Source organism: Zalophus californianus, chromosome 9 (assembly GCF_009762305.2).
Source record: "Zalophus californianus isolate mZalCal1 chromosome 9, mZalCal1.pri.v2, whole genome shotgun sequence".
Taxonomy (NCBI): Eukaryota; Metazoa; Chordata; class Mammalia; order Carnivora; family Otariidae; genus Zalophus; species Zalophus californianus.
This window is the reverse complement of record NC_045603.1, coordinates 140,219,583-140,241,574: the sequence shown is the minus strand read 5'-3', so window position 1 is coordinate 140,241,574 and position 21,992 is coordinate 140,219,583. Positions and strand designations below refer to the sequence as shown.

Genomic DNA, 21,992 nt, shown 5'->3' with positions numbered 1-21,992 from the left:
CAGTTAGAGTAGTTTAGTCTCATTGGTAAGTGACACATTTGTAAGCCTTTTCTCACAATGAGCTACCCCACACAGATCTCTTTTGCACTTCATTTCATTAGCTTCAGTTGCGCAAGAGTTATATTTTTTGGCCTTTCATATAAATTTTGGGATGTGAGCCATGTCTAGATTGCAGCCACAAATCTCTCTACACACTAAAGAAATCAACGGAAAATAAGATTCTATACAATTTAACTTTGTAGTTAGCTTTCTGAAAAGTAGATATTCTTTTAAGTGAGGGATACCTACACAGTGTCTTTCCATAAATGGGGAACAACCAGTCTCTCAGACTAGTATTACCAGTTTTTTTTTTCCTGATTCTAAGCAAAGATTTTTAAAAAATAAGATACCTGTAACCCAAAGACATACGCACTGACTTTTTCTTCCATGGTATTTCCTTCTAATATTTAACAAAATGGAAATCATATGTATATGTGGTTTTATATATTTTTCAAATTTTTTTATTTTTTTAAAGATTTGATTTATTTATTTGACAGAGAGAGACACAGCGAGAGAGGGAACACAAGCAAAGGGGAGTGAGAGAGGGAGAAGCAGGCTTCCCGCGGAGCAGGGAGCCCGGTGCGGGGCTCGATCCCAGGACCCTGGGACCATGACCTGAGCCGAAGGCAGATGCTTAACCTACTGAGCCACCCAGGCGCCCCTATATATATTTTTTAATGAACAGTTTCTAATGCTAGATGTTTAAAAATCTTTTCATTTGACTGTACTGATACTGCAAAAAACACTGTGATGAACCCCATTCATTAATTCATCAAATATTTCTGAGTTCCAAATATTTGGAAAAAGTGTCTAACCCTGGGCAGTTGCACACCCCACTACCAGCTTCTTGCTTCCTCCTCCCCCCCTTCCCCCCCAGCGCCCTCCCTGGGTGGTGAGGTTCAGTGGTCTGCTATGCCAGACCCGTTTCTAAATAACATTAAAAGTGGAGAAAAAATAACTTGTTGGAGAATTGTGTTCTCTCTCAACAAAGCCATGCTTACAACCCTATTGTCTTGCAGCAGATTAAAATTTCCCATTTGGGGTGTCAGCAGTTTAGTATTAACTTTTCTTCTATATACATTCTTGCTTTGACAATCCTGATGCCCTTCAAGACAGTGAGCCTCGGGCTAACTAGGGACGTTGTGAATGGAAATGCAAAGGAGAAAACATGTTAATGTGCTTCAAGAATATTAGCCCAGGTATACGTACCTTTTCTGTTTTATACACACATACACGCACACGTGCGCGCGCGCACACACACACATCCATGGATAGAGAGAACATTTCACAGCTCCTCTCAAAGTTTGGGAGACTTGCATGTACAAGATTCTTTATTTCACAACCCTTGAGCTATTAACCTAAGTACAACATGATCTAATTAACATGTAGTTTTAATTAATGTGTTGAGAAGGACTACAATACTTGATTGACAGAGCCACTAGTATGTTATTTAAAAGCAAAAACAGTAAAGTATGTTATTTAAAAGCAAAAACAGTAAAGTATGTTATTTAAAAGCAAAAACGGTAATATCCTGACAGGGCTCTGTCAAGTGCGGTGAGATCACCCATTTTATCTGTGGAACTCTTCCATTTAACCATATTTATTGAGTGCCTGGGTATTCTATAGAAACCAAATCCTTTCATCTGTCTAGAAACACTAAACCTATAAACACTATATGTACACTGAGGTAAATATATCATTGAAAATAATTTTGTGTTACAGGGAAAATAAAGAGGCCAATTTAGATTGGGGGCTGAGGAAGGTCCTTTTGGAAGAAGTGACAGTTGAACAGAAAGATACCTGAGGAGTAGGGTTATCCCCAGGAAGATGGGAGAAAGATGTTCTATAATGAGGGGATAAACTTTGTACCATTCTGAGGTGGGACAAAGGTCAGTGAGACAGGGATGAAAGGCACAATGAATTTAAATTTAGGTGCGAAGTAGGTGCCAGAAGATGCTGGGCCTTGTATGCCCAAGAACAGGGTTTGATTTTATTCAAGATGCAGCAGAAAAATCATTGGTTTTAAGTAGGGGCAAACATGAACAACGTGTTCATATATTTTTGCCTGTTTCTCAAATAGAATCTTTAGGATAGGTTTCTAAATGTGGACCTTTGGGGTCAAAGATAGGAATATTTTTCAGGCTCTTGCTATTTCAAGAGTTCATACCGAATCAGTTCGGTAGTGAATGAGAGTCCATTTCTCTCACCCTCAATAATATAATCACTGAAGACTTCTGTCATTTGAAGAAAAGCAGTGTTCTATTGTGTTGTCATTTTATTGTTAACTTGATTATTGGTCAACATTTGCTAATAGTTTATATTTCCTCTTTTATAAATTACCAATGATTTTTGTCCCTTTTTTGAGGGTGGTAACGTTGGTATATATCTTATTGATATGAAGTAGCTTCTTTATTTTTTAAAGATTTATTTTATTATTTTTGAGAAAGAGAGAGAACATGAGCAGGAGGGGCAGAGGGAGAGAGAGAATCTTAAGCAGACTCTGCACCCAGTGCAGAGCCCGACATGGGACGCGATCTCACAAATCCCGGACCATGACTTGAGCCAAAACCTACAGTCAGAGGCTCAAATGACTGCGCCACCAGGCACCCTGCTTTTTGTATCTGAGGACTGTTACCTTAGCTCTCCTTTATTGCAGATGCATTTGTATATACACTTTCTCCCAGTTTGCTTTTTCCTTTTACTTGTACAGTCTTCCCACTTACAAGGGTAATTTGCTATTGAAAAAACATTCTTGTAAGTTGAAAATGCAGTTGCTATTACTTTATCAGAAGAAATGCTATGTGTTCTGGAGTCCCCATTCATGAAAAACATCGGAATGGACCTGTTTACTTCCCTTGTTTACATTACTTAAGGTAATACAATGTTAACACTTTCTATTTACCAACTTCTCTATAATGTGCTGTTCATTTGCATTCCTGAAGCTTTTTCATAGTTATTCTGCATTATAGACTTAAGACTATGCTCTCAAGTCAATCTTTAATGCAAAACAAAAACATAAAATCAAACATAATAGTAAAGGCAAAATAAATAAAAGCAAAGCATTTCAGTAGCACCTGCGTGAACTCAATATTGCTACATACTAGCAAACCAGGAACACACTGAGGCAAGGACTCAAAAGTCGTCCCCAGCACTAGCTGTGAACTATCCCTCTCTACCAGTCCCAAGAAATCTGAGTTGGTCCTCATATGTGAACAAAGCAGGAGGGAGGGTATTAGAAGACCCTCTTTATAAAGGGTCAAAATTGTAACACCAAAGGGGGTATTTTTAACTAGGTCTGTATCTGGTTTTGACTTACAGGATTCATGTATTTTTTATACAGCCAAATTTATCACTCTTACCTTTTGTGATGAAAATCATTTCTTTAGGACTTGGGATAGTCTTCTCCACCCTCAGTCTTACAAATACCCACCTATATTTTCTCCTGTCTATTGGAAAATGATTTTTAGTTTTTACAATGACATTTAAGTCATGGGTTATTTTTACTGCAAGGCAAGGATAGAATTTACTTTTTTATTTTTTAAAGATTTTATTTATTTATTTATTTATTTATTTGACGGAGAGAGAGAGCCAGAGAGCACAAGTGGAGAGAATGGCAGAGGGAGAGGGGGAAGCAGTCTCCCCAGTTGAGCAGGGAGCCCGATGCGGGGCTCGATCCCAAGACCCTGGGATCATGACCTGAGCCAAAGGCAGACGCTTAACCATCTGAGCCACCTAGGCACCCCTAGAATTTATTTTTTAAAGAGACATATTTTCCATAGCAATTTGTTGGATAATTCATGTCTTTCCTATTTAAGTAAGACTTCTTAAAGCAGAAGCTGGAAAAAGTAATATGCTGATCAACTCAAGTATTAGTTAAGTGTAGAAAATGCTGGTGGAGTTTGGGAAGAATTAGGACTGTTGTGGGTCGTTTGTTGGGTGGTGCTAAGTTTCTAGGACTAGAAACATGTCCCAGTTGATGTAAACCACTCCTCACCGCCCACTGCTCTTCCTTTTCTCTTTTCTCTGATACTCTCGCCCTCTCCTTGCAGTCTGGCAGGTAAATTCATGGTATAACCTAAGTTGTATGGAAGTAAGTATTTTGGTCTTCTGGGCCTCCCCCGACTCCCCACCCCGAGTCATTGGCCCCAAACCATTGGCTCAGACCACATCCCCTCTTCCCTATTCACCCGTCTGAGGGAATGAGGTAAATAAAACTGTTCTGGAGGCAAAATGGAACCAAGGGCTAAATTCTAGGCAAAACAAATAGGAAATACGGGGATAAACTAACTTACATTAGAACGAGAGATAGTATCTGGGCACAAACATTGAAATGATGCCTATACAATTTATTTGGAGAAAAATGCGGAGTTATGCAGTCACTGCTTTCCTAAAAGGTAAGCTTCCTTTTATACTCACATGACTTTGTCTTACTTGAGCAGCCTCCGTGAAATACACAGAACCATGCAGTCCTCTATTTTATAGATGACTTTAAACAAAAAAGTGATTTACTTAAAGCTGTTTGTTGCTAGAATTCCTGGTCCAGCATTCAAACCTGGTATGGCTTGATTTTTTTCTGACACCGTTTAACCCATCTGCTGGATTTTAATGACATGTATTTATGTGTAAAATGAGTTAAAATTATTTCGTGACGTCTCTTGATCTAACCAAAAACTCTCTGAGATGTATCAGAAGCAGGGCTGTGAGTAAGTGCATCACAGAACACCTATGCAAGTACTACCCCTTTCTAAATTCTACGTCTTAGAGGCCAGCGATGAAAGAAGACTGATGAGTTGGATTAGAATCCCGCAATTTCCTGGACAGTCTCTTCCCAATGATTTTCAGGTACATATGTCCAAGGAGAACCCGAGGAAGAAATTTTGGTTGACAGGTCTTCCTTCCAAACTCCCAGTGAAGAAAGGTCATTAGGGAAAATATGCGACATCTGTCTATACAAGTCTGCTTATCTCTGAGACTTAGTAAACCATACATTCGGATCTTCTCTGTTAGATGCACAACTACGAAAAGAAAAAGAGAAGCTGCTTCTTACACAGATTTGCACTGTTTTTGCCTAACTGATAATGGGTGGTCCTGTTTTTCCGACAGTCCCGTGTGTGCATGCATGAACCCGGGGAAGCTAGCACCTCCCGGCAGGTGTTTCTGATCCAACTAAGGAGACATCAAAAGCAGGTTCCCGGTTTTGCTCACCCACACCCTGACGCCCGCCCAGGCCCCGGCAGCTCGGCCGGCGCACGGCCGCGCACCCGGAGCAGACGTGGGCCCGCATCGCCCCCAGGCCCGCAGGTCCGAGCCTGACGATGCTGCGAGCGCCGGGAGCTTTGTGCGCTCGGCTCCCGGCTCCCGCGTGCCCGCACGTACGTAGCCTTCACGTGTGTGCCGCTATCAAGTGCATGTGTGGATATGTAAGAATATGCTGAAGCAAATTCGGAGACAGGCGCCGAGGACAGGACGGAGGGAAGGTGGGTGTGGGCGTGCGCGGCGCCGGCCCGGCCGGGAGGGAGCCGGAGCCCGCGGCCCGCACCCCGCGGCCCGCACCCCGAGCCCGCGGCGCGGCCGGCCCGGCCACACAATAAAGTCCGGGGGCGGGCGGGCGGGCGGGCGGAGGTGCAGGAGGCCGGGCCGGGCGAGCGGCCGCCCCGCGCACACACCGCCATGTGAGCGGCGCCGCGGCCTCGCAGGACGCAAACTTTCCCCGGCGGCGGCGGCGGCGGCGGCGGCGGCCCAACTTCCCGCCCCCGGCCCCCGGGCCTGCCGCGCGGCGCCGAGACCCCGTAAGTGCGGGCGGCGCCGGGCCCCCCGCGCCCCCGCCGGCCCGCCCGGCCGCCGCCGCCTTCCCGGCCGGGCGCGCGCGGGTGTCCGCGGCCGAGGCTTGTAAACATGGCGCCCCTGAAGCGCCGAGCCAGGGAGGGCGGCGGGCGGCGGGCGGCGGGGAGCCGGAGCGGAGCGGAGGCCGGGCCGCGGGGGAGCCGCCGGGGAGCCCGGGGAGGGGGCCGGGGAGGAAGGCGGCGGGCGGGCGGCGGCGGCGGCGGCGGCGGCGGCGGGCCCGGGAGGCGGGGAGGCGGCGCGGAGGCCGGGAGGCGGGGAGCACCCCCCCGCGCGCCCCGCAGGCCTGGGCCCGGGAGGCGGCGGCGGCGGCGGGAAGGAGGCGGCGCGGCGGCGGGGCCGGGCGCGGAGGGGGAGGGCCGGGCGCGGCGGCGGCGGCGGCGGCGAGGACCGGAACATAATGGTGGGAGACTCGGCCGCGGCGGGCGCGGGGCGCGGGCGGGGGCGTCCGAACGGTGGCGCCGTCGCTTTGTGGAGCCTGGCCCCGGCTGCAGCCTCTCCGGCCGCCGGCGGTGCGCTCGCCGCCCGCCCTCCCGCGAGCAGCCCCGGGCGGCCCGCCGGGCTTTGTGTAGGCGGGCGGGGGCGGCGGGGCCTGCGGGGGTCCCGCCCGCGCCCCCTCGCCTTCGGCGGGCCCGGGAGGGGCGGGCCAGAGGAGGAGGAGGAGGACCGCGCGGGGCCTGCTCGGGCCGGAAGCCGGGGAGTCGCGTGAGCGCCGCCCGCCGGGCCGGCCCTTCCCGCGCGGCCAGGCCTGGGGCCCGCGGGCTGGGGTCCGCCGGAACCCGGCCCTGTGAGTGGGGGAGGGCGGGAGTGCGGGCGCCGGCGTGGCTCGTTGTGTGAGGGCGGCGGCCGCGGCCGGGCAAGGCGGTCCCCGAGCACCCAGGCGAGGCCCGCTCCGCGTCCCCTGGGGCCGGGCTCCGCGGCGAGGCCTGCGCCTCCTCAACAGGTCCTCCCGGGGCCTCGGCACGGCGTGCGGAGCGGGGCCGGGGGCTGCGGGGCTCCTGGGGCGGCCCGGGCCCCCAGCTTCCACGTGGACGGCCGCTGGCGCGGGGGTGCGGGCCGGCTGCATGCTGCTGGCGGTGCGCGCGGGGCCCGGGTGTGGGTGGGCTCCGGGGGGTCCGGGGGCGCCGAGCAGGTGCCAGGTGGCCTGTGCGGGGACGGGCGCCCGTGGGCTGGAGCGGCCAGTCCGGCTCCCCGAGGTTTGGGTCCTGGGTCCTGGGTCCTGGGTCCTCGGTCCTCGGTCCTCGGTCCTCCAGTGCCCTGCATCCCACTGTAAACCTGCTGAAAAATCATCTGTTTGTTGAAAGGCAGAAAGTAAAACGCTAACTTGTTTTCTTTTCAACTGAGAAATGGAGTAGTTGTAGCTTACTAATTGTGGGATGCATAACCTCTACAGGTTTTGGGGTCATCGATTCTAATTAATGGTTGGAAGTTATGAGGGAGATAGTCTTGGTTGTACTTAAAGTTTGAATGCTTTTTGGTAAACAAGGTCACCTTTGTGATTTTTTTCTGAGTTCTAATTTGTACAATAAGGATATAGAATATGAATTTTTGTTTAGGGGTGTTATTTTCCACGTCTTTGGCTAACTGGCGCTGGTTACAGGGATTATTTTGGTGGACTCTTCTTTTTAAATGGCTAGGCTAGAAAATCAAAGATCCGAAGGTGTGGGATGTGATTATGACAGAATGAATACATTTTTTTTTTCCTTGCTTAATTCTACCTGTGGTTAACAGAGGATTTCTGTCTTTTACATGGTACTTCTTCCCCGTAGATGTTGTTCATGTGAAAACTGAGTCTCCTTTTACATTCTGTAAAGTGGGAAGTTTATTTTTGCAGTTACCGGTTGTAAGGTGTTTAAATACACACATATGTAGTTGCTTTACAAAGAAAAATCACAGAACGTGTTAGTTTTCGCTCCTGAGCGCATGCTGAATATTCCTGGGACATGGTTATGTCGGTAGTTTGGATGTTCTCTTGCATGTTTCTTTGAATTGACACGTGTTTATGTAAACTCTAACCCTTTTGTAATTCTACCCCTTTTCCTTTAGGGGTGGTTTTAGATAGTGTGTAATAGACACTCCTACCCTTTGGCATACTTGAGACATTAATTGAAATTAAGAATTTTAACATTTGTATTAGAGGTATCGCTCGCTTGCTGTCCTAATAATGCTTCAAGACCTAAACCTCTGGTTGTCCTATTTTCTTTACCTACCTTTACCATCCTTCAATTGAATTTTACCTGAAAGACATCATATAAGCAAAGAGGTTGTATCTGTGGGGAAAATTGAGTTAATGGCCAGACTTTGCCTTATGATAGTTAAAAACTTTTCACTCTTTGAAAACCTTAATTTGCACTTAACATTCACTTTTTTTTTTAAACAGGGTGATGAGATTTTTTTTTTGTCCTCTAGATTAGAGAGGTAGCATATAGCAAAATGACTGAAGCCAGATGGCTCGGGTCTGAATCTCTCCTCTGTCATTTACTAGCAAAGTCACAGCAGGCAAATTACTTAAACTTGCCATGTCTGGTCTCAGTTTCCCCAACTGGAAAACAAGAGGGATAGTAACTGTACCAACTTTGTAGGGCTATGGATGCATGAATCACTGTTAGATTAATTTAAGTCAGTTGAATCAAATTCAGTTTGGGTTGATAATTGGAACGGGTGTGGAAAGGAATGGACCTCTGAAATTGCAGCATAGCATGCTTATGTGTGCCTTGGTTACTAATTTGTGTGTGTTGGCGCATACCTCTGAATCCCTCCATGTGTTCACTTTAATTATCCCAGAGTTGGAAAATAAGAATTTGTTATATTCCTCAGGGCTCACTAACTTGGAGCAATTTTTAAGGATCTTTTTGTCATTACTTTTTTTGCATTTATTCTCTTTACTGGTAAAATACATGTATCAAAATCAAAATTTTAAAGTGTGTAGTCTAGTGGTATTAAATAAATTCATGCTGTTGTGCAGAGAGCATCACCATCCATCTCCAGAACTCTTTTCCTTTTGTAAGACTTAAACTCCATACTCATTGACTTCCTGCCCCCCTCCCCCCGGGGCCCATTACCCACCCATCATGACTTCTGTATCTTTGATGAAGGGTCTTGGGTAACTGAAGCACATAGTGTAAAGAGTTCTTATTTGAACCATTGGTAATCAGTGAATCATTTTCTCTTTTCCCACATCTGTCACCCTGTCTGCAACTGCTTCAGGTTATATGTTTTGTATTCACTTGTAGCAGTAAGACTTTCAGAATCAAGAATCACTACTTGTTACCTCTTGATTTAGTCATTGTGGAATTCATAATCCCTCACCAATATTTTTTCTAGGAATTTTGACAAAAAATAACGGATTTGAGTTTAATTTCTACCTGTATTTCTTGCACAACAGCTTTGAGTTGCTTTTTTGCAGTGGTATTGTCAAAATTTCAAAACTGCTTAAGTCTGCTTTGGTGCAGTGATTTTGTGGAGATGAGTTAGTGATCTGAAAGTTCTCTGTTTCATCAGTGGTCTGTCCTTTGGTCTTGATTTTTGAAATGTTTTGGTATTCAGAAGTTTGTAACAAATGATTACCATGATACTATGTACCAAATAGAGAACGTTCACCAAGTCTTAGCCATTATGCAAAGTTCTTCATATAGGCTGTTCCACTGTTAGAAATCCTATGAGTGAAGAGCACAGCAGTCTTCCTTTAAATTACGGAAGGCCCCACCACCTCCTAGCACACCCCCATCCCAACAGACACTCACCAGCTAGCAGCTTTGTGAGAGAATGTGTTCTGTAGAACATAAAAGTTTTGAGAATTCCTGTGATAGGAAGTAAAGTGATAGAAACGAAGTTTAATGGGAAGGAGATAAAAATCAAGTCTAAATACCCAAGCATATGGCTTTTTTTGAATAAACAAGTCTTAGCTGTAGTATTTTAGACATATTGTACTGCCTTAAGGAAAGATCTCATTGCACATGTGTGCCTGTTAATAATTTTCCACTCAGAAAATTCTTGAAAAGTTATTTAGTTGTATTGTGAAAGTGTTGTATAATACTTAATGTACAAGTTATTTACAAGTGCCAATAGTATGTATATTTACTTGGATGTTAAAAAAATATTTGTGTAGTTCATTATGTATTGGTAGGGACATTTAACAAATTGTTAGATACTTAGATTTGCAAAATTGAGGTAAATACGTGGAACTAGTAAATATTTAGACATTTAACTAATCTTCATTGTACTTCTTGATTATATTTTCTATTCGATAGCCAAAAGGCTAAATATTTGCCTAGCTTTACATGAAATTAAAGAAATTACAAGGTAATGGAATACTGTTAAATCCACATTTTAAAGGCATCATATGGCTCATCTATTCAGAGAAGTCTTGCAGATCCCGTTGTTGAAAAGATGTGTATTGATGAAGACTTGTGTTTTATTTATTTTGTAAACTGAGTAATATTTATAGTAGATTAACTAGTTTTGTTTTAAATGCCTTTGTCGTTACTCCATAATTACTGTTTCGTTAGATTACTTTAAAGTATTGTGTTTTTTTATGATAAGTACAGTATGTTTTAATACCTTGAGTTCATTCATGAAACATTGTTATTTATGGAATCTACTGTGTACTAGACACTTGCCAGGTAACAGTTACTGAAGCAAGGGGAGTGTGGCAGAAGGAAGTGTCTAAGTGCTTTGGGACAATGTATGTGAGTTACCGGTATATTGCATATGAGTTAAGATTACTTTTGAGGGGCGCCTGGGTGGCTTAGTCATTAAATGTCTGCCTTGGCTCAGGTCATGATTCCAGGGTCCTGGGGTCGGGCCCCGCATCCGGCTCTCTGCTCCGTGGGAGGCCTGCTTCTCCCTCTCCCACTCTCCCTGCTTGTATTCCCTCTCTTGCTGTGTCTCTCTCTGTCAAATAAAGAAATAAAATCTTTAAAAAAAAATTATTTCTGAGGGTTTAACAGTGTTTTTTTTTTTTAAGATTTGTTTATTTTAGAGAAAGCTCGGGCAGGAGGAGACAGGCAGACTCCCCACTGAGCATGGGCGGGGGGGGGGGGGGGGGGGGGGGGGGGGGGGAGTCTCGATCCCAGGACCCTGAGATCATGACCTGAGCTGAAATCAAGAGTCAGACCCTTAACCGAATGAGCCACCCGGGTGCCCCTTAACACTGATTTCAAATTTATTCTGATTTGTAACTTTGTGATTTTTATTATGTTCACCACTAAAAACAACTTTGTTATTAATGATTTTTTATTTTCTCCAGATGTTAGCTAAACATTTAAGTGACAGGAAGACCCACTTAAAATTTTTAATATTTTCTCCAGTTTAATCTTATATGTTAAGTAAATTTAAAATATAAAGAGGGAAGAATCTTCTTCCCTACTTAGGCATTTATTGTGTAAACACAAAAGAAATATATGTACAGAATTTTTAATGGGTATGTTGAGAGCTTGCACCTAATACTAATTCTCACAATGGGGATTAAAAAATGCTAAGTTTTTTTAAAAATCAGGAAGATACTGTGATTTATAACAAGACAATCTGTCATGAATACATTTTAACTTGACTGTATATTCACATTAGGTCCCTTTAGAAGCTTACCTTAGAAGCAGTTTTAGAAAGCTGGGTTTCATTGTAAACATCTTGCTTGTGGCAGCACCATTGTTTTTTTTAAGGGTCACTTAGGTGGGGTGCCTGGGTGGCTCAGTCGGTTAAGTGCCTGTCTTTGTCTCAGGTCATGGTCTCAGGGTCCTGGAATCAAGTCCCCCATAGGGCTCTCTGCTCGGTAGGGAGTCTTCCTCCCTCTGCCCTTCCCCCTGCTTGTGTGCGCACTTGTGCACACACTCATAAATAAATAAAATCTTTAAAAAGAAATGGGGGGATGATGCCTGGGTGGCTCAGTCGGTTAAGCGTCTGCCTTCGGCTCTGGTCGTGGTCCCAGGGTCCTGGGATGGAGCCCCACGTCGGGCTCTTGCTCAGCGGGGAGCCTGCTTCTCCCTCTCCCTGCCACTCTGCCTATCTGTGCTCTCTCTGTCTCTGTCAAATAAATTCTTTAAAAAAAGGGGGGGCACTTAGCACCTACTCTCCCAGGCAATTGTGTTCTTGCTTTCATCTTTGCAACAGCGAGTTGCAGTAAGGAGTATTACTGCAGATGATGTGATGAGTTACGTTGTTATAACATAGTTGTAAGTACCCTATAATTTACAAGAAGGCAGTGGACTCCGAGGGTACATTAGCAGTGCGGGAGGTCACACACAGTACAGGATCAGATGGGTTTTGCGTTCAAGTGTTTGATTACCGCACCTATATTCTGTTCGGTTGCTGTTCCCTTAAAATTCACCAACTACTGTGATCTTCATACTGATATCTTCATCCTCCACATGTGCATTTACAATCCTGCAAAAGCACAAAATAGTAAAAGAATGTAACACTATGCCTGCTGCCCTTACAATAAGTAGGAGGTGGGAAGAAAGGAGTATTAGATACCTCCTGGTAGTCAGAACTTTCCAAATGCAGAGTTCCTGTTAATTGTAGTTTCACTGGTAATAACAGCTAGTGATGAAGGAAGGGCAGGCATCGATAATGGGTTCTTTGTCTTACTGTCACTGCTGGCAGCTCACACTAGGAAGATAACTTGGCACAGGGGCGCCTGGGGGGCTCAGTCGTTAAGCATCTGCCTTCGGCTCAGGTCATGATCCCAGGGTCCTGGGATCGAGTCCCGCATGGGGCTCCCTAAAATAAAGTAATATGAGTGACATATGGTGAAGAGAGACATGATGAATTGAGTTGTAGCATGAGCAGACCCAGACCATTGGTGCTCCTCAGAAGGGATGTTGGGATGGGGTATTAAGTACGGTTTTCTCATTTAATAGCTATGGAAAGATTTTTAAGAAGTCTTTTAAATGAAGGGTAAGCATTGAGAAGGCTCTGCATGGGGAGACTATCTCAACATAAAAGGTGTTAGGAGGTTCTCATGTTTTTTGTAGATTCTTGATTTATCTGCCTGTTGTTGGTTTTTCCGTCTCTGAGCTGCACCTGAAAAATGGTATCTGGGAGATCAAGTCCTTAATTTGCAATTGGTTTTGATGTGTAGCACATCTACTTTAACTGCTGAGGCCTTCCAGTAAGAACAACTGAGGTTAATTTATTTGGGATTTCCATTGATACCGTCTTTAAAAAGACTTTTCAGGCATTTTATTTATCATTAGAGGTGTTGTCTTTTTAGATTATAGAGGATATAAAGTTCAAGGTGATTTATTTTTCTTTTGTACTTTTTTTTTAAGATTTACTTATTAGAATCTAAAGTAGACTCCCGGCTGAGCTGGGAGTCTGACTGACGCAGGTCTCGATCCCAGGACCCTGGGATCATGACCTGAGCCAAAATCAAGAGTGAGGCGCTTTAACCGACTGAACTACCCAGGCGCCCCTTTCTTTTGTACTTATAATTCAATATTTTTTATGTTTAAAAATACCACATTTAATATATAATGTCAAAATACCGGCTCTTTTATTTTGAAATGCCTTCTTTTACTATTCTGCATGCCTAGATACACGTAATTTTAGGAAGCCTCTCACTTGCGATCTGTACTCGTGTATTCATGTTGGATTGTTCAGGTAAGAAACTTTGATTTGAGTGATTTGAAAGTTAAATTTTATTTTCTGAGGATTATTAAAAGTAGCTTTTAGTCTCTGTTATTTTCAGGTGACTTAAACTGAGCAACCACTGGTCCGGTTTCCAGCAGGGTTTTGTCCTGGCTCGTTAGTTCTCTGGAAGCCAGGGTCTGTAGCAGACGGGCTTGAGAGGGAGGAAGTGGCCCGGGCAGCCTCCCTCCGGGCTGGTTGGCGGTGCGGGCGCAGCCCTGTGCACGCTTCGTCTCCCGCTGCTCTCGGCCCTCTGACTTTTTCTACTTGTAGGTCACGTGACAAACACAGCTTTTAGAGTTGTGTCGTCACACTTTAACTGTACACAATTATCTCAGATTACCAGATACATTCAAAAGTTGTAGTACTTGCTGTTGTTTGAATTGAAATGCATTTTAAATGGAGTGTTCTTTTTTTTTTTTAAGATTTTATTAGAGCACGAGTCGGGGGGAGGGGCAGCGGGAGAGGGAGAGGCAGGCTCCCCGCGGAGCAGGGAGTCCGATGCGGGGCTCCATCCCGGGACTCCGGAATCATGACCTGAGCTGAAGGGAGACGCTTCATGGACTGAGCCACCCAGGCGCCCCTATGGAGTGTTCTCCGGAATCTCACCTTGAAGAGTAGCGTGGGAAATGTGAGACGGATGTCACCAGTAAGAGGCAGTATTTGTTCTTAAGTTGAGATACCATTTCCTCGAATGTCTACTGTAAATAATAGGAAGAGGATCACAGGAAGTTGGATTTATAGGGAGCAATTGAGAGAAATTTGAATTCTGCCAAATGACATGCTGACTTGAATGCTGGCCTTCTGAGGCTGGGCGGCCCCTGGCTCTGCTCGGGGCCTCTTTGCGCCTTGGCTTGGACACTGTTGTTGAGCAGCGAGTGGAGGTAACTGGGAGCCCCTCCTCCTTTCCTTCATCGGCCCCGGGGGATTCTGCTCACCCTGTCATTCAGGCTGTTTTGGAGTCTGCTCTCTACTCCTGCTGTCCTCTAAGTAAACCTTACTTCAGCCAGTAATTCTGTTGATCCTTTCAGTAGTGATTTATTTTTTAACCTAGTACTGGTTGTATTAATAATACTTTGTAACTTTTACTCGGGTATCCACTTTCCCCCTCCTTCCACCTCCAGTGCTGAAGTCAGCTCAAAATTTGCTTTACAGTTTGTGGGCATTTTTGTTCTCTGCCAAGTTTCGTCTTCACGTTATTGCCGACCCTCAGTGATCTGTCCCCTCAATTTGACCGCTTTAGCCTCCGCTAGTTCTTCTGTTGTCTGTTATTGTCTTTCCAGTTCCTTGACCTGAGAACCCTGACTGAAATTCCCATGTAATAGCTAGCGTAGTGCTGTACATGGTGTGCGGAGATGGACAGAAGAATGCTGTGTTCTTTTCCTCATTGCCTGCATGGTGTAGGCACCACACGATCATCTGGGCCCCAAATTCTACTTGATTTCTCATGTCAGCTCATCTTCCACTTTCCAGAATGACTTACTCCCCCGGGCGAGAGAGGGCCCGTGCAGGAAGTCCTGTACCCCACCCGGGATCTGCAGACGTACCTGCACTCACCATCTCCTCAGAATCCTCCTTAACACGGCAGCCTTTGCAGGCACCACACATCAAGTGGAAATATGATATGAGACCAAACCTTCTCATACCCTTTTTCAAGATTCCAGGAAACACATTGTAACCAAACTTGAAGTACTTTAGAAACAGACATTGTATTAAAATAACAGGTATTTGGCAGTTTAGCTACAGAAAGTGCCAGATTTACTGGCAGACTCTGTCACTGTCCGCCTGTTGCTATACACTTCACAGTGGAAGATGCGGAAGGTGTCAGGTTGTCTGGAATACGTAATCCAGTATTTCCTACATTTTCAAAGGTAGTATAAACTTTGATACGTATATTACATACGTTCAACAAAGACAGTGTAAGAAACAAGCCCAGACTGTGTGTTACGCAGTCCTGCTCAGAGGTTAGAGGTCAGCCTGAACGCATGCTTTTCTGGAGGTTTGGCATTGGTGCAGGAGTGCGTGCCAGGAGCCCACGTGCCGCGTATTCTCACCCCTCGCGTGATTGGCGGTCTGTGATCTGGAAAATGGTCATGTACTTCTTAGTTCTTCTATTGCTCATTCATTATAATAAAAATATAAATACAGTAAAATGAGATTTGCTCCTTCGTGATCATAAAATATCCTTAAAGGGACTGCTAAATAATTGAGGGTTTTAAAAACTTATAGTTGATTCTCATGTAATCAGAATCTACATAATGGAAAAGTTCAACTGCAAACTTTGGTCTAATTTTATGCATTAAAGAGTTGGTATTTTAAAGGCAAATGTATTAGGAAGAAAGAGAGGTCGTTATAAACGGAGATTAAATTCATTCCAACAGTTATTAGGTGATATGTGTTACTGTTGGTGTAAGCTCTTTGCCGTGGATGAAATTGCCCTGTTTCCTGTGACCCTCTGCTCTCTATCCCTTCATCGTGGTGCTCACACGTACTTAGATTGGTTCTGAAGATAAGAATGGTTATTTGTCCTTATTCAAGGTTAACGTTTACTAGTATACAATCTGCAAATTATGATAAAATCCCCTTGAAAAAAATATTCGAGAAATTAAGCCTTCTCATAAACTTAGCATCTGCTAGTATGGTTGCTGTAAATGAGTGATCACTTAGCAATGATTTCCAACACAAACATCATGTGCCCTGTTTTGTAGATTTTTAAGTTCCTAAAAGACAGTGATTGTGTCATTTTACCAGACGTGTTAGGAAATAATGTGGTGAGCATATCCTTAGGTCGAGTAGTACTTCTTCTGTCTGGTGGCATCTGTTCCATGCTGGCTCCATCTAACTGGAAATATGCTAGAAGCTGCGGTTTTCTTCATATCCCCGCTTTCAGGGTGTTTGCGTTACAGTGTCCTAAAAATGACTATTTAAAGCATTTAAAAAGTAAAGATGACATTTTATTGTAATTACAGTTGATTCTTTTTATTCACCGTAGTTCTGTGCTGTCAGGTCACCGCAAACACTGAATTCCCCAACCGGGATCCTTTGCCTTGGGGGGAAATACAGGCCTATGTTCCTGCCAGCTCTCTGGTCACATTTTTGTGAACCAAAATGCCATTTCCATGCTACAGGGTCATTTGCTAAAATCCTTGTAAAAAAGCCAGTCTCAGTGCTGAAAACTTGTTGCCCATAACCCTTTTACTGCATAAATTTGTCTGCCAAATTTAACTTTATTCGCGGGGTGTCCCTTTTTGAAACATGCCAGCCAGCCAGCACTGCTAGCTGAGGAAGATCCAGCGTTTTCCTAACCCCAGGTAACGTGACTAAATTTCCTTGGCTGTCAGCCTCACAACGGTGCTGTCCACTACACTTTTTGATCTGTTGTCCTCTCCTGGGTCCACAAATGTTGCTGCGTTTCCACCTTCTGTGCACCGTAGATCCTTTAGCACTTTCCAGACTGGCCTGAGGCACAAATGGGCACACCTTCTTTCCTCCCTGGTTCTGGGTGATGGCCCCATAACCATAACTGAGTGCCTGAAGGATGCTTGCTTGACACCCCGGAGGCAGCCGTGGCCTGCTGGGCTCAGCACAGCATTTCAGCACCACGCTTGGGCTGTTCACACCAGATCACCAGCACAGAGCACAAAAATGCAAAAAACGTGACATTAAGTAGCCTGCAGAAAGGACACCGTTGACAGTCTGAGCTGGAACAGGAGACAGCCCTGGTTCCCCTGCAGCTGGGACCCTGCCCTGTCCTGAGCGACAGCCCACTGGCCCTAAGTCCGGATCTCAGCAAGCAGGTGAACTCAAACGTGCGCTCTGCAAATAATGAGAATCCATGCTGATTTTCATGTTTGTATCTTTTATTTCATCCAAAAGTTCATGGCTACAAATAAAATATGAGAAAATTGCTCTTATTTTGTCTTCTATTAATTGGACAGCTTGCCCCTGTAGTTTTCTGTCTTTAAAAATAGAGAACACAGAGCAGCACTTGTGTAGACAAGGGTCACACGTTAAAAAAAAAAAAAAAAAAAAAAAAACTTGAAAACATGTTTGGCCTCAAAAGCAGTCTTAAGAAAAGTGGATTAAGACAGAATACAATGTTTGCACTTTTGGCTTTGGTTGAATATTAGAACAAGACCAGGGGCACCTGGCTGGCTGGAGTGTGACTCTTGATCTCAGGGCTGTGTGTTTGAGTCCCATGTCGGGCATGGAGATGACTTAAGACCAAAGAATCTAAAAAGGCTAGTTCATATCCGTGGTAGCAGGGATCTAAAAACCCCACCCTTCATTCAGAGAGGAACTTCCACCCTCCTACACCATGACCCTGTCATCAGGGTGGTGGTCTGATATTTGGTGGATAGACATTTAAAACAAATTTTAAAGGGAAAGGGAATCTTGAGAAACATGCACACTAGAAAGAGGTTAGTGTGTCAGTCACTGGTGAACAGTAAAGGGGATAGACAATTACAAAAGTCAAGTCCACAAATGTAAGAAGCTTGACTGGTGTGTAAGGGTGAGTTTGCTCCCTGCGGGGTTTTCAGCAGTGTCTAGAGACATGCAGACATGCTTGATTGTCATGCCTGGGGAGATTGTCATGTCTAGTGGGTAGATGCCAGGGACTCTGCTGACAGCTCCCACAACACAGATGTCTGCTCCGTGAGAGGGTCCGAGGTTGAGAACCCTGGTGCAGGGCAGGCAGGTGTCCGTGTGCGTGCTGATGACCGTGGCTTATCAGGAGAATGCCTGTTTGCTGTCTCTGTACTCAGTTTAAGCAGGTAGTGTGTATCTATCTAATTTATGTTCGATTTCCAGTCACCTTGCTTTAAGGAAATTTTAATGCTTAAAAAAAAATCACTTATTTTGAAGACTTACACATCTTTAAATTTTATTTATTTATTTATTTATTTGACAGAGGGAGACAAAGTGAGAGAAGGAACAAACACAAGCAGGGGGAGTGGGAGAGGGAGAAGCAGGCTCGCGCTGAGCAGGGAGCCTGTTGCGGGGCTCGATCCCAGGACCCTGGGATCATGACCCGAGCCGATGGCAGACGCCCAATGACTGAGCCACCCAGGGGCCCCACATCTTTAAGTTTTTTTAAAGTTTTTTAAATTCCAGTATATTTAACATGCAGTGTTATGTTAAGTTTCAGGTGTACAATGTAATGATTCAACAATTCTTACATGTCTTGTTTTTAAATAAGGATAAACTAAGTCTTTGTGTTTTCTACTTACATTAAGTCCTGTAACAGTAACTTGTTGGAAAGCTTTTTTCCTTGTCGTGTGATTAATTTCTTAAATACGGTAATCAGAGGTGTGCATACTTTAGTTTAAAGGTCCTTATTTCAATTTAAAAAAAGCTCTAGTGCGCTCACCTTTAGATACTGTGAAAACCATAAATTTGGAGGTAGACTAATAGATTATATTCTTTTGAGAGGTTTGGCATAGTTTGGTCTGCATTTTCATAAATATCCAGGACATGACTCAGAATACTAATTAATAAAAGCACAAAGTAATGTGAGTCAAAATAGGAATACAAACAAAAAATATCTTTGTATTAATATTTTAAGTTATGTAGGCACAGATCTTTTCATTGATATTTGGAACTTGGCCGTATAAAATGTATCTTTGATATTTTTTGCTGGCAGAGGGTTAGGGTTAGGGCTTTTTTAAACAGAATTTTATAATTTATACTTAATCACTGTTATTTTCTGTTATTAAGGATAACCTACTATGGGGATGCCTGGGTGGCTCAGTCAGTGAAGCGTCTGCCTTCTGCTGGGTCGTGATCTCAGGGTCCTGGGATCGAGTCCTCACTGGGCTCCCTGCTCTCTCACGCGTGCGCGCGCTCTCTCTGACAAATCTTTTTTAGAAAAGGGTAAGCTACTGTGTACAGTATTGAATGTTTGATGCTAGGTCTTGGGAAATTGAAAATAGTTTATAGATTTAAAATATATGGCGAACTGTTAACTGAAGCATAGGAGGTTCGTGTAATTCTACTTTTGTGTATGGCTCCTCACTTGAATAAGACGATAATGTCCTTTGGCTTCTGTGACTTGTGTTTTAAGTGCACAATTCAGTGGTTTAGCACATTCTTAAGATGGTGCTGTCCTTCCTCTGGGCTCTGTCCCTCCTCCGCGCTGCCCCCCCTCCGCGCGCTGCCCCCCTCCTCCTCCGCGCGCTGCCCCCCTCCTCCGCGCTGCCCCCCTTCCTCCTCCGCGCGCTGCCCCCCTCCTCCTCCGCGCTGTCCCCCTCCTCCGCGCGCTGCCCCCCTCCTCCGCGCGCTGCCCCCCCCTCCGCGCGCTGCCCCCCCTTCCCGCGCCTCCCCCCTCCTCCGCGCCTCCCCCCTCCTCCGCGCCGCCCCCCTCCTCCGCGCGCTGCCCCCCCTCCTCGCGCTGCCCCCCTCCTCCTCGCGCAGCCCCCCTCCTCCTCGCGCAGCCCCCCTCCTCCGCGCGCTGCCCCCCTCCTCGCGCAGCCCCCCTCCTCCGCGCGCTGCCCCCCTCCTCCGCGCGCTGCCCCCCCCCTCCGCGTGCTGTCCCCCCCCCGCCGCGTGCTGTCCATGCGGATTGGCCCATCCTGGATGTTTCCCGTGGGTAGACGCCTGCCGCCTGTGGCCTTCTGTGTCCGCATTCTGTCACTGAGCATACTGTTGTCGAGGTTCTTCCACGTTATAGCGCGTGTAAGTGCTTCCTTCCTTTTTATGGAGATGGAATTGACATGATGCCGTGTGTAAGGTGTACCACGTGTTGATTGGATGCACTTACATATTCCCATACGATTACCATCACGGAGTTAGCCAACAGTTCCATCACGTCACATAATTATGATTTCTGTTTTGTGGTGAGAACCTTTAAGATCTGGCTTCTCAGCAGCTTTCAGGTGTATAATATGGTATGGTTAACTATAATTAGGGTGCTGTGCGCTGTATCCCCAGAACGCCTCTTCCACCGGAAGTCTGTACCGTTTGACCAACACCTTTCCAATTCTCTTCCTCATTGGCTAGGTCATAGCCAACTTCCTCCTCTTTTGAGAAGCTGCTAGAGAGTTTAAAAGCGTCTGCCTCGTTTCCCACATGAGGGTACCAGCCTGTGTGTTTGCGGCTTCTTACGAGTGTGAAGTGCCATCTTACTGTGGTTCTGATTTGCGTTTTCCTAACGACTGATGGTGTTGGGCATCTTTTCATGTGCTTATTGGTCATTTGTTTATCTTCTTTGGAGAAATGTCTCCTTGTATCCTGATACCTGTTCATGTCATTGCGCATTGGGTTGTCTTTTTAACAAGTTTAAGGTTAGGCATAGAAGTCTTTTATCAGATATATGATTTGCAGATATTTGGTCTCTTCTCTGGATTGTCTTTTCACTTTAGTGATGGTATCCTGTGAAGCACAAAAGCTTCTAATTTTTACGAAGCCTACTTTTTCCTTGCGTTTTTACATGACGCTTCATTCTTCTTTATACCTGCTTTGTACTCCACTGTGTGGGCGCCCCGTGCTATACTGAAGCAGTCAGTATTGCAGGGAGCACTGTGATAAATGGCTTTGTGCGCATAACATTTGTGATTGTAAATGCATAAGCGATTTTGGGGGTTACTGCCACCTTCCCTCACAAGGAGACTGCCGTTTGTGTTCCCACCAGCAGGGTAGGAGGATGGTGATTGCTCTGCAGGTACATAGAGGATATTGCCACACTCTTCTATTTCCGCTAGTCTGATAGGCAAGAAATGGTTAATTAAAATGGAGTAGATTACTCTTCGAATAGATTTCTGTAAGCACTTGGGGCTAAATCTGAACTTTTTATCTTGTTCCGTTAATCTCTGTCTTTTCATGTGCTGGTACCCCCACTGTATTAATTGTATTTATTAATAATTATGTATTCTTGCTAGGGCTAGCTCTTACTGTTTTTCTTTTTTTGGAAATTTTTGCTGTTCTTCCTAATGAACTTCTATAAAAATGTTTTCTTGCTCCAGAAAAAATAATTTTGAGTATTATTGCATTAACTTATAAATTAGCATAGGAAGAATTGGCATTTTGTTGATACTGAGCCTTTCTTCTACCCAAGAACGTGGTAGATCTTTCCATCGATTCAATTATATATTTATGTTTTTCAAGAGCATTTTATAATTCTCACCATATTGTTTTTCTCAGATATTTCAGTTTATTTTATCTTTTGTTTTTGTAAATGAGATGTATTTTTATATTTCTTTTAACTTTATTGTTCATGCATATGAAGATGTTGATTGCTATATGTTACTTTTTTTCCCCATTTTATTAAAGTATTTTGGTTGTAGTTTTCATTAATTCTTTTTACTGGATGCATAATCATACCATCTGCATCATGTGCAAATAGAGATAGTGCTACCCACCCTGGCCCCCCTAATTTCTGTTCTGATTGTTTCCTGCTGTGTCTCTGCATTGGAAAATACCTCCAGTGCAGAATTCGGGAAGAATGGTTGTAGTGAGGACCCATAACTCTTTGTTTTAGCAGAGAATTC

The 21,992-nt window shown here is 44.8% G+C and overlaps 1 protein-coding gene across 4 annotated transcripts in view; it reads left to right on the top strand.

Annotated features, from left to right (window-relative positions):
- The first annotated feature begins 5,290 nt into the window (after positions 1-5,290).
- The window catches only part of ZMYND11 (zinc finger MYND-type containing 11), a 124,689-nt gene continuing 107,987 nt past the window's right edge, over positions 5,291-21,992 (top strand). The window contains exon 1 of one of the 4 annotated variants that reach the window (XM_027592005.2): positions 5,291-5,411. The gene's annotated coding sequence lies outside the window, so the exon portion shown is untranslated. Of the gene's footprint in view, positions 5,517-5,683; positions 5,829-6,544; positions 6,668-21,992 lie in introns of those variants that run through there. The other 3 variants (XM_027592001.2, XM_027592002.2, XM_027592003.2) reach the window with 3 other exon arrangements.